Genomic DNA, 18054 nt, shown 5'->3' with positions numbered 1-18054 from the left:
GGCAGGCCAGGAGCCCCAGCGGGATTCTGAAAAAACATCAAACCTCATCCACTGGCGGGATGAGGTTTCATGTCTGTTTTAAAAAACTTTAATAAACTTTATGTGATATTTATTAACATGTCCCATCTCCTGTGACATTGTCACATGAGGGGGACATGTTAATAATTTTTTTATTGTTCTATTTTTTAAGTTTATAAAACTTTCAGCGCTCTCCCTGAGACAGCACTTAGTCTCAGGGAGCTGTGTGCTCTTTTGTGCGCATGTGTGAAAGAGCACACTTTGACAGTTGGGGAATCACTCCTCCCCCAGCACAGGAATTACATAGCGCTTCCCATCAGGCAGCCCGCTGGACGGGCCTTAATTGGCCCGCCCACTCAAAATGGCGGCGGGGCCCATTTCGGCGGCGGGGTTCGGCTGCCCATCCGCAGCTGAGCTGGTGGGGCCCGCCCGCCCATCAAGGGCAAAACTCTGCCCATAGTATTAATAGGGGCATTGAGTACAAGAGTAAGGAGGTCATGTTGAATTTGTACAAGACACTATATAGCCCTCATCTGGAGTACTGTGTCCAGTTCTGGGCGCCATACTTGAGGAAGGATGTGAAGGCCTTGGAAAGAATACAGAGGAGATTCACAAGAATTATTCCAGGGATAAAGAACTATTGCTATGAGGATAAATTGGAGAGGTTGGGACTGTTTTCCTTGGAGAAAAGAAGGATGAGAAGAGACTTGATAGAGGAATTCAAGATCCTGAGGGGTATGGACATGGTAAATAGTGATAAATTGTTCCCACTCCAGGGAACATCAAGAACTAGAGGGCACAGATTCAAAATAATGGCTAAAGGAGTAAAAGTGATGAGGGGAAAAATGTTTTCACCTAGAGGGTGGTGGAGTCTGGAACAAATTTCCTGAAAGGGTGGTGGAGGCAGGTTCGGTCGAGGTATTCAAAAGGGAAATGGATTGCTACCTGAAAAGAGAGAATGTACAAGGTTATGGGGATAAGGCAGGGGAGTGGGACTAGGTGGAATGTTCTTTCAGAGAGCCAGTGCAGACTTGATGTGCCGAATAGTCTCCAATTCAGTGATTCTGTGATTTTGATTCTGTGGACTGGCTCTAGATTGCAAAAGATTGCTGTCTTGCTTCTCGAGCAGTTGGTTCTTCTCTCCCTTAAGCAAAACCGAAACCCACTTTTAAAACAGTTTTCCAGGCATGTTTTTTTTCAGACTCATAAAACCCATGTGGCTCCCATTGTACACAGTTCACCCAGATCAAGAGGTTGACAGTTGTTTTTTTCAACTGCTTAATTACCCTTTCTTGTAATAGGATGCTTTTTCCAGGAATAACAATCAGGATCCTGCATTAACCCTTTAAGGAACATTGTTCATTTACCTCCATACCTTTTAGTCTATTTACCCAATTAACCTTAGTCAGCTCTCTCCTCACCTATGTGATTGGATTTGTTTAAGTTTAAGATTCTTATTTGTGATTGGAGTATGTCACTTTCAATGGTGCTATGATCACTATTTCCCAGTGGATCTTTTCCTATGACATAACTAATTAAGCCTGCTTCAGTACGCAACCACCGCCTGGAAGTTCCCCTCCAAGTCACTCACCACTCTCACTTGGAAATATATCGCTGTTCCTTCACTGTAGCTGGGTCAAAATCCTGGAACTCCCTCCCTAACAGCACTGTGGGTGTTCCTACACCACATGGACTGCAGCGGTACAAGAAGGAAGCTCACTACCACCTTCTCAAGGACAATTAGGGATGGGCAATAAACGCTGGCCCAGCCAGCAACGCCCACATCCCATAAATGAATAAAAAGGTAGCCTCATCACTAGTCGGTTCCGTAACATACTGCTTCAAGAAAATGTCATGAAAACATTCCACAAACTCATCTTCCAGACCATTCTTGCCAATCTGACTGTCCCAGTCTATATGAAGATTAAAGTCCCCCACAATGATTACATTTCCTTCCAATGATTTCTAGTTTAATGCTCTATCCAACGGTATAACTACTGTTAGGGGGCCTCTCAGCTACTCACACCAGTGTTTTCTGACTCTTGCGATTCCTAATTTCCACCCATACTGATTCCACTAAATGATCTTCAGAGGCCAGATCCTTTCTCACTAATGTCCTTATGTCATCCTTTACTACCAGGGCTACCCTTCCTCTATTGCAATTCCATCTGTGTTTCTGGAATATTGTGTACCCTGGAATATTTATTTCAGCAACTTGATCACCTTGAAACCATGTTTCTGTAATAGCGATTAGATCGAAATCATTTACCTCTATTTGTGCCACTGGTTCATCTATGTTATTGCAGATGCTTCATACATTCAGATAAAGAACCTTTAATTTCATTTTTTATTTCTATTCCCTGCCAATGACATTCACCGATGTACATTTTTTGTTAAACACTCTGACCCTCCCTTTCCCATTCTGCTTCACTTTACCCACATCACTATACTGTTCCGATACCTATACCTCGACCTTTCTCTTTGGATTTCTAATTCTCCCTTCACCAGAACCTTCCCTTCCAGCCCCCATTAGTTTAAAGCCCTGTCCACAGCCCCAGTGATATGATTGGCCAGGACACTGGTCCCAGCCTAGCTCAGTTGGAGCCTATCCCAAAGTAATAGCTCACTCTTCCCTCAGTACTGATGCCAGTGACCCACGAAGCGAATCCCCTTCTTCCCACATCACTCTGAGCCAAGTGTTTAATTCTGTAATCTGCTTGACCCTTTGATAATTGTTGCATGAATAAGGTTGATGTTAGTTTTAATTTGGACCGTAACTCTTCAAATTCTCTGAACTAAACATCATTCCTGATTCTAACTATGTTGTTTATTCCCACCACATTAACAACCACCACCACCACCAGAGGCATCAGCATCATCAACACCAGCAACACAACCACCATCACCACCACCACCACAACCACCACCACCACCATCACAACCACCATCACAACCACCACAACCACCATCACCACCTCCATTACCACCACCACCACCATCACCTCTATCACCACCTCCATCACCACCACAGCCACCACAACCACCACCATCACCATCACTGCTATCTCCACCACTGCTGCCACCACCGCCACCCCCAGCACCACCACCACCACTCCCAGCAATACCAGCACCACCCCAGCACCACCACCGTCACCCCCAGCATCACCATCACCACCCCCAGTGACACCACCACCATCACCACCACGACCATCACCACGATCACTACCATGACCACCATCACCACCACCGCCACCACCATCACCACCCCCAGCACCATCACTGCCACCGCCATCACCACCATCATCATCACCAGCACCACCGTCACCACCACCATCACCACCGCCACCACCCCAATCACCACCATTACCACCACCATTACCACCAGCACCACCATCACTACCACCATCACCACCACTACCATCACCACCACCGCCACCACCAAGTCCAGCACTACCACCACCATCAGCATCACTACCACCACCATCACCACAATCACCACCACCACCATCGCCACCCCTAGCACCACCACCACTCCCTGCACAACCATCACCACCCCAGCACCACCACCACCACCATCACCACCCCCAGCACCACCACCACCATCACCACCATCCCATCATCATCACTGCCACCACCATCACCACAATCACCATCACCACCACCACATCCAGCAACACCACCACCACCATCACCACCATCACTATCACCACCACCACCAACACCACCATCACTGCCACCATCACCACAATCACTACCACCACCATCACTACCACCACCCTTAGCAACATCACCATCACTACCACCATCACCACCATACCATCACTGCCACCACCATCACCACAATCATTGCCACCACCATCACCACAATCACTGCCACCACCATCACCACCACCACTACCAGCATCACCACCACCACCACCACTCCCAGCACCACCTTCACCGCCACCATCACCACCACCATTGCCACCCCCAGCATCACCACCATCACCACCACCCCCAGCATCACCACCATCACCACCACCAACACTATCACCACCACCACCATCACTACCACTACCACCACCAACCCCACCATCACCACCATCGCCACCACCGCCCCCACCAGATCCAGCACTACCGCCACCATCACCACCAGCAACATCACCACAATCACCAACACCACCATCACCACCGCCACCACCTCCACCAACACCATCACCACCACCGCCACCACCATCACCACTACCACCATCGCCAGCTCACCACCACCACCACCACCCCCAGCATCACCATAAACATCTCCACCACCCCCAGCACCACCACCACCATCACCACCGCCACCATCACCACTATCACCATACCATATCCACCATCACCACCATTACCCCAATCACCACCACCACCACCACCACCACCAACACTGCCACCACCCCCACCACCACCACCATCAACACCACCACCCCCAGCACCACCACCACCATCACCACCACCACCCCCAGTACCACAATCACCACCAGCACCACCATTACCACCCCACCGCCACCATCACCACCCCCAGCACCATCATCACCATCACCACCCCCAGCACCACCACCATCACCACCACCATCACCACCACCATCACCACTATCACCATCACCACCATCGCCACCACCACCCTCAGCACCACCACCACCATCACCACCTCCAGGACCATCAACACCACCATCACCACCACCACCATCATTAGCACCACCACCACCACCACCACCACCATCACCACCACCACCCCCACCAGCATCCCCAGCACCATCATCACCACCACCACCACCACCACTATCACCACCACCACCAGCACCACAATCACCACCACCACCACTACCCCCAGCACCATCACCACCACCATCACCATGACCACCATCATTAGTACCACCATCACAGGCACCACCACCACCACTAACACCACCATCACCAGCGCCATCACCACCACCACCAGCGCCATCACCACCACCACCACTGCCATCACCTCCACCATCACCACCACCCCCAGCAACACCACCACCACCACTACCAGCACGCCCACATCACCATCACCACCATCACTACCACCACCATCACCACCACCACCATCATTAGCACCACCACCACCATCACTGCCATCACCATCATCACTACCACCACCATCACCACCACCATCACCACCAGCACCCCCAGCACCACCATCACCACCACCACCATCAGGTCCAGCACTACAGCCACCATCATCACTACCACCATCACCACTATCACCACCACCACCATCATCACCACCATCACCACCACTACCACCCCCACCAGCACCATCACTGCCACCGCCATCACCACCATCATCATCACCAGCACCACCGTCACCACCACCATCACCACCACCACCACCCCAATCACCACCACCACCACCCCCATCACCACCACCATCACTACCACCATCACCACCACTACCATCACCACCATCACCACCACCGCCACCACCAGGTCCAGCACTACCACCACCATCAGCATCACTACCACCACCATCACCACAATCACCACCACCACCATCGCCACCCCTAGCACCACCACCACTCCCTGCACAACCATCACCACCCCAGCACCACCACCACCACCATCACCACCCCCAGCACCACCACCACCATCACCACCATCCCATCATCATCACTGCCACCACCATCACCACAATCACCATCACCACCACCACATCCAGCAACACCACCACCACCATCACCACCATCACTATCACCGCCACCACCAACACCACCATCACTGCCACCATCACCACAATCACTACCACCACCATCACTACCACCACCCTTAGCAACATCACCATCACTACCACCATACCATCACTGCCACCACCATCACCACAATCATTGCCACCACCATCACCACAATCACTGTCACCACCATCACCACCACCACTACCAGCATCACCACCACCACCACCACCCCCAGCACCACCTTCACCGCCACCATCACCACCACCATTGCCACCCCCAGCATCACCACCACCCCCAGCATCACCACCATCACCACCACCAACACTATCACCACCACCACCATCACTACCACTACCACCACCAACCCCACCATCACCGCCATCGCCACCACCGCCCCCACCAGATCCAGCACTACCGCCACCATCACCACCAGCAACATCACCACAATCACCATCACCACCACCACATCCAGCAACACCACCACCACCACCATCACCACCATCACTATCACCGCCACCACCAACACCACCATCACCATCACTGCCACCATCACAATCACTACCACCACTATCACTACCACCACCCTTAGCAACATCACCATCACTACCACCTTCACCACCATACCATCACTGCCACCACCATCACCACAATCACTGCCACCACCATCACCACCACCACTACCAGCATCACCACCACCACCATCACCACCGCCACCACCCCCAGCACCACCTTCACCGCCACCATCACCACCACTATCGCCACCATCACCATCACCACCACCATTGCCATCCCCAGCATCACCACCACCCCCAGCGTCACCACCAACATCACCACCAACAACACTATCACCACCACCATCATCACCACCACTACCACCACCAACCCCACCATCACCACCATTGCCACCACCGCCCCCACCAGATCCAGCACTACCGCCACCATCACCACCAGCAGCATCACCACAATCACCACCAACACCATCAACACCGCCATCACCTCCACCACCACCATCACCACCACCGCCGCCACCATCACCACTACCACCATCGCCAGCTCACCACCACCACCACCACCCCCAGCATCACCATAAACATCTCCACCATCACCACCCCCAGCACCACCACCACCATCACCACCGCCACCATCACCACTATCACCATACCATATCCACCATCACCACCATTACCCCAATCACCACCACCATCACCACCATCACCATCACTGCCACCACTATCACCACCACCACCACCACTATCACCACCAACACCAGCACCATCACCACCATCACTACCAGCACCACCACCAACACCAGCGCCACCAGCACCACCATCACCACCATCACCAGCGCCACCATCACCACCATCACCAGCACCACCATCACCACCACCATCATCACCACTGCCACCCCCAGCACCACCACCACCACCCCAGCACCATCACCAACCCAGCACCACCACCACCACGACCCCCAGCACCATCACCATCACCACCATCACCACCCCCAGCACCATCATCACCACCACCATCACCACCTCCAGCACCCCATCATCAGCATCACCACCACCATCACCACCACCACCACCACCAGCATCCCCAGCACTACCATCACCACCACCACCACCACCATCACTACTGGCACCATCACCACCACCATCACCACTATTACCATCACCCACCGTCATCAACACCACCACCACCACCACCACCACCAGCATCCCCAGCACCACCATCACCATCACCGCCACCACCAGGTCCAGCACTACTGTCACCATCACCACCACCACCACCACTATCACCACCACCACCACCACTATCACCACCAACACCAGCACCATCACCACCATCACTACCAGCACCACCACCAACACCAGCGCCACCAGCACCACCATCACCACCATCACCAGCGCCACCATCACCACCATCACCAGCACCACCATCACTACCACACTCAAAAGTCTCCAGGTCTGCTCTCAGCATCATGCCTTCTCAAGCTCTTTGAAGTCTCTTGTTCCAGTCTCAGGCCTCAAGAGGCTTCATGGGGATTTAGGCCGGCTAAGTGAGTGAGCAAGAACATGAAAGATGGAATATAACATGGAAAAATGTGAAGCTATGCAGTTTGGTAGGAAAAGCAGAAATTCAGAGCAATCCTTGAATGGTGAGAAATTGGGAAATGTTGATGTCCAAAGGCCCCCGGATTTTCTGTTCATGAGTCACTGAAAGCTAACGCTCAGGTGCAGCAAGCAAATAGGAAGGCAAATGGTATGTTGGCCTTGATCACAAGGGGATTTGAGTTCAGGAGTAAAGAAGTCTTGCTGCAGTTGTATAGAGGTGTGATGAGACTGCACCTGGAGTATTGTACACAGTTTTGGTCTCCTTCCCTAAGGAAGGAAATATCTGCCATTGAGGGAGTACAGCGGAGGTTCACCAAACTAATCCATGGGATGTCTTATGAGGGGAGATTGAGGGGTGATCTCATTGAAGCATACAAAGTTCTTACAGGGCTTGACAGGGTAGATGCAGGAATGATGTTTGCCCTGGCTGGCAGAAGGGCCTAGAACCAGGGGACACAGTCTCAGAATAAGGGGCAGGCCATTTAGGACTGAGATCGGGCGGAATTCCTTCACTCAGAGGGTGGTCAATTTTTGGAATTCTCTCCCCTACACAGCAGTGGAGGCTCAGTCATTGAATATGTTCACGAGATTAATAAGTTTCTATATAGCAAAAATGATAAGGGATGTGGGGAGAGTGGGGAAAATGGCGCTGAGATTGAAGAGCAGCCATGATCTAACTGAATGGCGGAGCAGGCTCAAGGGGCTGAATGGCTACTCCAGCTCCTAATTCCTATGTTCCTATGATTTGTTTTACCCATTGCCACTGAGTATTTTTGCAATAGCTTCAATTCATTGTCAATCAGGACCCCTAGATGTCTTTCATTCTCACAAACATTATTTTCTTTCCATTTTAGCAATAGTCCAATTCCCAAGTATATTTACATTTTCTTGTAGCTTATCGTGTTCAGCCTCGGCACTTACCAGCATTATTAGCTTTGTATCATATGCAAATTTAGCCCCTGTGGTAACTGCATGTATTTACCTCCCTCCTGTCAATCACGGGTCATGTGATATAATGTGCGGGCTTTGACCCGTGAGCTCTTAGCACGGGCAATATGGAGGGGGGGGGGGTGGGTGCGGAGCCTTTCAGACGAGAGATTGGGTCTAGTGTGCAAGCACTCCCAGATGTCTCCATAATGTTTCTTTAGGAAACCAGTCTGCCCCATCGAGTCATCACATTTGGCAACGAGGATAAAATCAATTTCAACTGTGCACCTCGCCCTGTTACTGTGAGTAAATCGTATTTTAAAAAGTACTCATGCCGCTGTTTGGAAGAATCGATCCATATGATGCAAATATTGAAGATTGGAGCCGGTATGTTGAGCGCCTCGGATTTTACTTTGTAGAAAATGAAATAACCACCAAAGAAAAATGGAAAGCGATCCTCTTAAGTGCATGTGGCAGTAAAAGAAAGCCGGATTCATAACCTGACTTCCCCGATCGCGCCCGATTCCAAGTCATACAGTGAGTTAGTGAACCTAGTGAAAGCTCACTCCCAGCCGAAGCCACTTTAAGTTCGTGCCCCAGGAGAGTCTGTTGTAACCTATGTAGCGAACTTCAAGCATTTAACAGAACACTGCGACTCTGGGGACACATTAAGCAATTTGCTGAGGGACCGATTAGTATGCAGAGTCAAGGACGATGCCACACGGCGTCGCTTGCTTTCTGAAATTGATATCAACTTAAGTGTGCCCTAGAAATCTCCCTCGCCATGGAAAGTGCTGCAAAAGACTCACAGGCAAGGGAGATGGGCCGGACACGGTTGAGGACCCTGTCAACCACCATGGGTGGAAAACCTCGGTTAAGGAAGAAGGAAGACATGTCAGGGGAACTGTTTTTGAATGTAGCATCATCAGAACAGATGCGACGGAGACGAAGGAACTGAGAGAATGGGATGGAGTCCTTACAGGAAGCGGGGTGTGAGGAGCTGTAGTCGAGATAGCTGTGGGAGTCGGTGGGTTTGTAATAGATATTGGTGGACAGTCTATCACCAGAGATTGAGACAGAGAGGTCAAGGAAGGGAAGGGAAGTGTCAGAGATGGACCATGTGAAAATGATAGAGGGGTGGAAATTGGAAGCAAAATTAATAAATTTTTCCAGGTCCAGACTATCGAGGACCTGCCTCACTGTCTCAGCATACATGGCCGACCTGAAATTGTCGGTTCTGATAATGGTACAGCCTTTACCAGCACTGAGTGTCAGAAATTTATGGACCTGAATGGAAAGACATGTAAAGACAGCCCCTTGGCACCCCTCATCAAATGGTCTGGCTGAGAGGGCTGTACAAACTTTTAAGTCTGGTATGAAAAAGTTATTGGAAGGATCTCTGCAATCTCGATTTTTCCAGTTTCTCTTAAATTATCGTACAACATCACATTCGGCTACAGGTTCAACACCATCAGAGTTATCAATGAAACACCGTCTGCGTACATGCGACCCATTTCCCACGCCTCTGCCCTCACTCCTTCCCCTCCCTCCCAGAAACATGATAGGGTCCCCCTTGTCCTCACTTTTCACCCCACCAGCCTCCGCATTCAAAGCCTCCGCCATTTCTGCCAACTCCAACATGATGCCGCCACCTTCGGGGGTCTGTCCACAAGCATGACCCAGACCTCCCTGTCGCTTGCCATTTCAACACTGCACCCTGCTCTCATGCCCACATGTCCATCCTTGGCCTGCTGCAATGTTCCAGTGAAGCTCAACGCAAACTGGAGGAACAGCACCTCATCTTCCGACTAGGCATTTTACAGCCTTCCTGACTGAATATTGAGTTCAACAACTTCAGATCATGAACTCTCTCCTCCATCAACACCCCCTTTTTTATCCCTTTTTTTCTAATATTATTATTTTTTTATATATTTTTTTCTTTTCTCACCTATTTCTATTAGTTTTACCATTTATTTCCATGTTGTTTTACCCCCACTTTTTAGCCTATTTCGATCCCCTCCTCCCACCCCACCCCCACTAGAGCTATCTGTCGCTTGCTCATCCTGCTTTCTACCTTAATGTCACCATTAGCACCTCCTTTAGCCAGTATCACCACCATCAACATCCTTCAACCTTTTATTTGACATTTTTGGCAATCTCTCCTTTGCCTCCACCTATCACTGGCCCTCTATCCAGCTTCATCTGTCCCAACCCCCTCTTAAACAGCTTATACTTCACCATGTTTCTATTTCTCTTTAGTTCTGATGAAGAGTCATATGGGCTCAAAACGTTAAGCTGGTCTTCCTCTCCCCAGATGCTGTCAGACCTGAGTTTTTCCAGCAAATTTTGTTTTTGTTTCAGATTTCCAGCATCCGCAGTATTTTGCTTTTATTTTACACATTTACACTTGATGTTTCCGAATTTAGAGGGGAAGGTAGCGCAGAACCAGAGTAATCAGAAATGTAACCATGACATACACAGTAAGGCTCACACATTCAGTGTAGGTGACATGGTATACATGCAAAATTTCAGCAGTGGTCCCTGCTAGGCTGTGGGAGCCATTGTTTCAGAGACTGGCCCGTTATCTTTCCAAGTACAAGTGAGAGATAGAATCATCTGTAAACACGTAGATCACATCAATACCAGAGAGACATTCCAACAATTAATTGATCAACCTGTGATTAACATTGAACAGTCGACTTCTGAGGTGCTTCATGATCAACCTAGAACAGAGGAGTTGCCAAATCCTGAACTGCCCAGTTCCAAGGATGTGTCTCATAGTGCAGCTCCAGATCCTGTGAATCCTGTTCAGGAACCTCAGCGGTAGAGCTACATCGCTCTCGCCGTATACGAGGAGCACCTCAGAGACTTGAGGATGATACGAAGCTTGGGAGTGTTGTGAACTGCGAGGAAGACAGTGTAGAACTTCAAAATGACATGGGCAAGTTGGTGCAGTGGCAGATAGGTGGCAGGTGAAGCTCAATGCAGAGAAGTGTGAGGTGATGCATTTTGATAGGAAAAACATGGACTGACAATATAAAATAAGGGGTGGAATTTTGAAGGGGTGCAGGAGCAGAAAAAATTGGGTGTATATGTGTATAGATGATTGAAGGTGGCAGGGCAGGTGGGGAGTGCAGTTAATAAAGCATATAGTATCCTGGGCTTTATTAATAGGAGCATAGAGTACAAGAGCAGGGAGGTTATGCTGAATTTATATAAGATACTCGTTAGACCTCAGCTGGAATATTGTGTACAGTTCTGGGAGCCACACTATAGGAAAGATGTGAATGCATTGGAGTAAGTACAGAAGAGGTTTACAAGAATAGTTCCAGGGATGAGAAACTTCAGCTATGAAGATAGATTGGAGAGGTTGGGACTGTTCCCCTTGGAGAGAAGAAGGCTAAGAGGAGATTTGATAGAGATGTTCAAAATCATGAAGAGGCTGGACAGAGTAGATAGGGAGAAACTGTTCCTGCTCGTAAAGGGATCAAGAACGAGAGGGCACAGGTTTAAACTGATTTGCAAAAGAAGCAAATGTGATGTGAGAAAAAACTTTTTCACACAGTAAGTGGTTCGGGTCTGGAATGCACGGCCTGGAAGCGTGGTGGAGGCTGGTTCAATCGAGGCATTCAAGAGGGCATTGGATGATTATTTGGATAGAAACAAGGTGCAAGAGTACAGGGAAAAGGCAGGGCAATGGTACTAGGTCATAATGTTCATTTGGAGAGCTGGTTCAGACAAGATGGGCTGAATGGTCTCTTTCTGTTTGTTAAAATTCTGTGACTTGATTTATTATAACCTGAAATTGTACATATGTTTGCTGGATGTTCAAATGTGTTTTGTTAAAGAGTAATTATAAAAGAACTAAAGAGGAAGGAAATGTGGTAACTGCATGTATTGTCCCTCCTTCCTGTCAATCATGGGTTATGTGATATACTGTGGGGGTTTCGACCAGTGAGCTCTTAGCGTGGGCAATCCGGGGAGTGGAGTTCTTTCAGACGAGGGCATTCCCAGATGTCTCCGTAATAAAGTTTTACTGTTTCTTTACAAAGTCTGTCTGCTCCATCGAGTCATCAAAGCCACTGTGCTTGTGACTCTGAGCTTCAAATCATTTATAAAGATATTGAACAAAAGAGTTCTTGAACAGGTCTCGGTGGGCCTTCACTAGTGACTTAGACAGAATTTTCTGGACCCTCCAGACGGTGGGATTTTCTGGTCCCACTGAACTGAATGGAATTTTGAACGGCTCGCTACAATTTACGACCCCACTACTCCACCACCCCTCCCCACAACAGGATCATAAAATTCTGTCCATTCTCTGAGGTTGGCAACAGTCCCTGAACTGTGTTCCATTGGTTAACTAAAAGACCACACTGAGATTCAAGTACACCACTATTTTTTTATTCCTTCATAGGATGTGGGTCTCAGTGGCTCGGCCAGCATTTGTTGCCCATCCCTAATTGCCCTTGTTCAGGGGCATTTGAGAGTCAACCACATTGTTGTGGGTTTGGAGTCACATATAAGCCAGACCAGGTAAGGACGGCAGATTTCCTTCCCTGAAGGACATTAGTGAACCAGATGGGTTTTTACGATCATCAGCAATGGTTTCCTGGTTATCATCGAACTCTCAATTCCAGATTTTTATTGAATTCAAATTCCACCATCTGCCATGGCAGGATTTGAACCCAGGTCCCCAGAGCATTACCCTGAGTCTCTGGATTACCACTACGCCATCACCTCCTCAATGTGGCTCAATCCTATCACACTGCTTTGTCAAAGCTTCAAAGAAAACCAGTAAATTGGATTGGCAAGAGCTCCCCTTGTTGAACCTACATTGGCTGCCTTTCGCGATGTTTACCTTAAGTTTGCACAGTGGTTCTGTAACCATGTTAGTAGAAATGTCAATAGTGTCACAACGTACCTCTGGAACACCTTCTAGTTCCCTTTTCAGACCAATGAATAATCCATCTCCTTGGTAAATACTGAGATAGAAAATTAATTTTCCAGCCAATGTAGTTTCACTTGTTATGTCTTCATCAGGATCTCACTTCCGCTCGCTCCACACCAAACCATGTTTTTCCCATCCCCTTTTGATAACTATAATTTTTTCATTATTATCTTTCACTTCACTTGTCATATTGATTCTTGAAATTTTTCTTTGCAAATCTGATGCTCTTTTTACACTCTAAGGGGTGAAGGAGGGAGGAGGCCAGGAGGGTGGAGAGAACCAGGCTGAAATACCTCAATCAGATTCCCAGCTTCAGGAAAACGGCCCCCAATTAAGTTGGGAGTGGGAAGGGTCTGATGTGGGAATCTTGGCTGACAAAGGCATGATGTCAGTTAGGCTCATTAATTATCCCTGAGCCCACCAGAGATTAGCTTAGGCTCTGAGGTTTAATGGGCCTCACACAGCTCTCCCGTGCCTCCAGCTGTGACCTTGTTGGGTTCTTGGGGTGGGGGCAGATCCTTCTTGTCATTCAATGCCCAATTGAGGGACCCAGCATTAATTAGGGGGGTGCAGCTGAAACTCTTCATCCTGCCTTTGCCTCCCAACCCCACTGCCCCTCCCTCCCCGGCAACCCCCCTCCCCGCAACTCCCAGCCCGCCCCACTCACCTGCATCCAGGGATCCAGTGGCAATCCTTGGGCTGGGCTTTGGAATATTGCTGTGCTGGCAGTTGAGAGCTGCTGGCCTCTGATTGGCCAATGGTATTTCCATCCCTGGGGTCCTAAATGGGGTCCTAAAGTTATATAGGGTGGGCCTCCCCCACGGAACCCTACCAGTTCCCCAAGTAGTGCGGAGTCTCCCCATCAAAGGAATAAAACCCTGGCTGAGATGTGCTTTTTGATGTTGAATCTGTCCTAATCTGGGCTGCTTCCCTTCACAGAATCATTTTCTCTTCTTAATGAGTTGCATGGTAGTCCCATTGAACCAGACAAGTGTGCCTTAAATTTAGTACCTTTGCTTTGCTTGCATAGACATTGGTCTAGGAATCACCTCTTTGAAGAAATTCTATAATTTCTCCATACACCTTGTCATATTCAAACCTGCTCTGTCCACTCTGACAAGATTCCTTAAGCCCATGAAGTTAGACCCTTTAAAACTGCCAACTTTCATTAGCTTTTTCTAACCTCTGCAATCCTTGTAATGTCAAATGCGATCATTTTATGGTACTTAAATCCTCACCCACCTTCGTGTTGAGGTTTTGATTGTCCCTATTACTCAATCAAATTCAGGATGCTTTCTCCCTATGCTGATTCCTTGATAAACCCCGAGTCTGAAATCAGTCTTCCATTAACTCTAGAAACGCCTTTGCTGTCCTGCCGATAGGGCCACGACTGTCCCAGTCAATTTCCAGTAAGTTCAAATCTCTAATGACAATTGTTAGCTCCTTAGCTGACTCCTTCCTTATCTCATCCCACAGTCCCAATCAAGGCTTTCACCTGGGCTTGGGGGTCTATCACATTAATAGTTTTACCTCCTTTGCCATCTATTCATTCCATCCAAACAATTCTGCACCAATCTCAGTTTACAAGTTTTTTCCTGTATCTTGATGGGATTTAGGCTTTGTAAAGAATAACTATAGAAAAGAAGAGCTTGGGACAAAGTGTAAACGTGTTTATCTGTAGCTTAAGCATTGGAGGAAAAATCGGAGACCCATTGATGATGAGAGGAAATAGTAAAGTCAAGAGAGTCAACAGATAGAGCAACAATGCGGACTAAGACTTAATATTTGGCATGTGTTATGAAACCTGCACTGATCACTGAACTTGCCAAATAAACCCTCAATGCTCACACAAAATCCACCAACATTAATTCCCTCCGCCTTCCACAACCCATTATGTTCTCTCTAAATCATTTACCTGGCAATATAGATCGGAAAAAGCTGGAGGATTTGTTACTTTTCTGAGTGGTTTGATGATAACTGGGTGTCCTGAAGTACTTGCCAACCATTGCCTCATAGTTGTAGGATGAGGTGTTCACAAAATTTCCTTTGACTGGAGATTTCTTCAAAGGCACCTCAATTCCAATTATGCCTTCTGAGTTCATCTTGAACTTCTTGCATAGAAACCCAATTGGAATTCGGCTTTTGGATTTAAATTGCTGAGTCAGTTTACTGTCTGACACCAGGAGCTGAATATTGGTGGTGTAGAAAACTTCATAGATGATGTAGACATTCCTAACAGAATACATCCAGGGAAGAATTTGCGAGACCTTCAGAGACCCAGGATTGACAAAGAATAGTGAGACCTCCTTGTTGACACCTTTCACAATCAACTTGATGGATTTTAAAACTCCTTCATCAATGACCACTTCCTCATAATTAAAGTCAGTTGTATTTATAGGTTTCCTTTCGACATCCTGCTCCATCATATCCAAGCTGTCATGGTCAATATTGACCACTATTTCTTTCAGCGGCCCCAAGGGTAAGAAGCTCTTGCGTTCGAATAAGCTTCCTGACTGTTTCAAGAGCACATTCAGCAAATCATACCGTTCAGCATCTACCAGATAAGGAACAGGGACTACATGCACACCAAGGTATGTGGCACATACCTAAAAGACAATCAGAAACACATGAGTGCATATCAGACAGTGCTTTAGTAATGAATTGCATCAGAGTCTTACAGTGAGATGTATCCCATATGTGAAAGTGCTACTGCGGGTGAAACTCCATGTTTGATTCCCTCCAATCAGGTTTCTGCCCCTGTCACAGTACTGAAATGGCTCTTATCAAAGTCACAAATGGCCCCCTCTGTGACTGTGACAGAGGTAAACTTTCCCTCCTCATCCTTCTGGACCCGTACACAGCCTTTGACATGGCTGACCACACCATCTTCCTCCAGTACCTCTCTGCAGTCTGTTCACACCCTTGATGTCACATTTGGTTCTGAAATGAGCTTCCAACCCCATGTTTGTACCATTTGTATCACTAAGAATGCATATTTCCATCTCTGTAACATTAAGCCATGTCTCAGCTCATCTGCTGCTGAAACTTTCACACCTGCCTTTGTTACCTCTAACCTCGACTATTTCAACGCACTCCTGGCTAGTCTGCCACATTCTACCCTCCGTAAACTCGAGGACATCCAAAACTCTGCTGCCCACATCTTAACTTGCAGCAAGTCCCATTCACCCACCACCCCTGTGCTCGCTGACCTACACTGATTCCCAGGCAAGCAACATCTTGATTTTAAAATTCTCTTCCTTGAGTTCAAATCCCTCCTCGGACCTACCTCTCTGTAATCTCCTCCAACCCCAAAATCCTCTGAAATCTCTACACTTTTCTAAATCTGGCCTGTTGTGCATTCCCAATTATAATTGCTCCAATAATGGTGGCCATGCCTTCAGTTGCCTGGGCCCCAAGCTCTGGAATTACCCTGCTAAACCTCTCCACCTCTCTACCTCCCTCTCTTCCTTTAAGATGATCCTTAAAACCTATCAGTCTTTACTATAGAGGATACAAGTAACATCCCAGAAACAGCTATAAATCAGGAAATGGAAGGGAGGGAGGAACTCAGGAAAATTACAATCACCAGAGATGTGGTACTGAGTAAATTGTTGGAGCTGCGGGCTGACAACTGCACAGGTCCTGATGGACTTCATCCTAGGGGCTTAAGAGAAGTACAGGGATAGTTGATAAATTGGTTTTAATTTTCTGAAACTCCCCAGATTAGGGAAGACCCATTAGATTGGAAGATAGCAAATTATTCAATTTATTCAAAAAGGGACGGAGACAGAAAGCGGGAAATTACAGGCCAGTTAGCCTAACATCTGTCACAGGGAAAATGTTAGAAGCTATTATTAAAGAAGCTATAGCAGGACACGTGGATAAGTTCGAGGTAATCAGGCAGAGTCAACATGGTTTTGTGAAAGGGAAATCACGTTTAACCAATTTATTGGAGTTCTTTGAGGAAGTAACATGTGCTGTGGACAAAGGGGAACCGGTGAATGTACTGTACTTGGATTTCCAGAAGGCATTTAATAAAGTGCCACATCAAAGGTTATTGCAGGAAATAAAAGCTCATGTTATAAGGGTTAACACATTGGCATGGATAGAAGATTGGCTAGCTAACAGGAAGCAGAGAGCAGGAATAAATGGGTCTTTTTCAGGTTGGCAAGATGTAATGAGTGGTGTGTCACAGGGATCAGCGCTGGGACATCAACTCTTTACAAATTATATAAATGACTTGGATGAAGGGATGGATGGGATGGTTGCCAAATTTGCTGATGACACAAAGATAGGGAGGAAAGTAAGTTGTGAAGAGGACCTGAGGAGGCTACAAAAA

This window comes from Carcharodon carcharias, chromosome 11 (genome assembly GCF_017639515.1).
Source record: "Carcharodon carcharias isolate sCarCar2 chromosome 11, sCarCar2.pri, whole genome shotgun sequence".
NCBI classification, from domain to species: Eukaryota; Metazoa; Chordata; class Chondrichthyes; order Lamniformes; family Lamnidae; genus Carcharodon; species Carcharodon carcharias.
Note: the sequence above shows the minus strand (reverse complement) of the source record.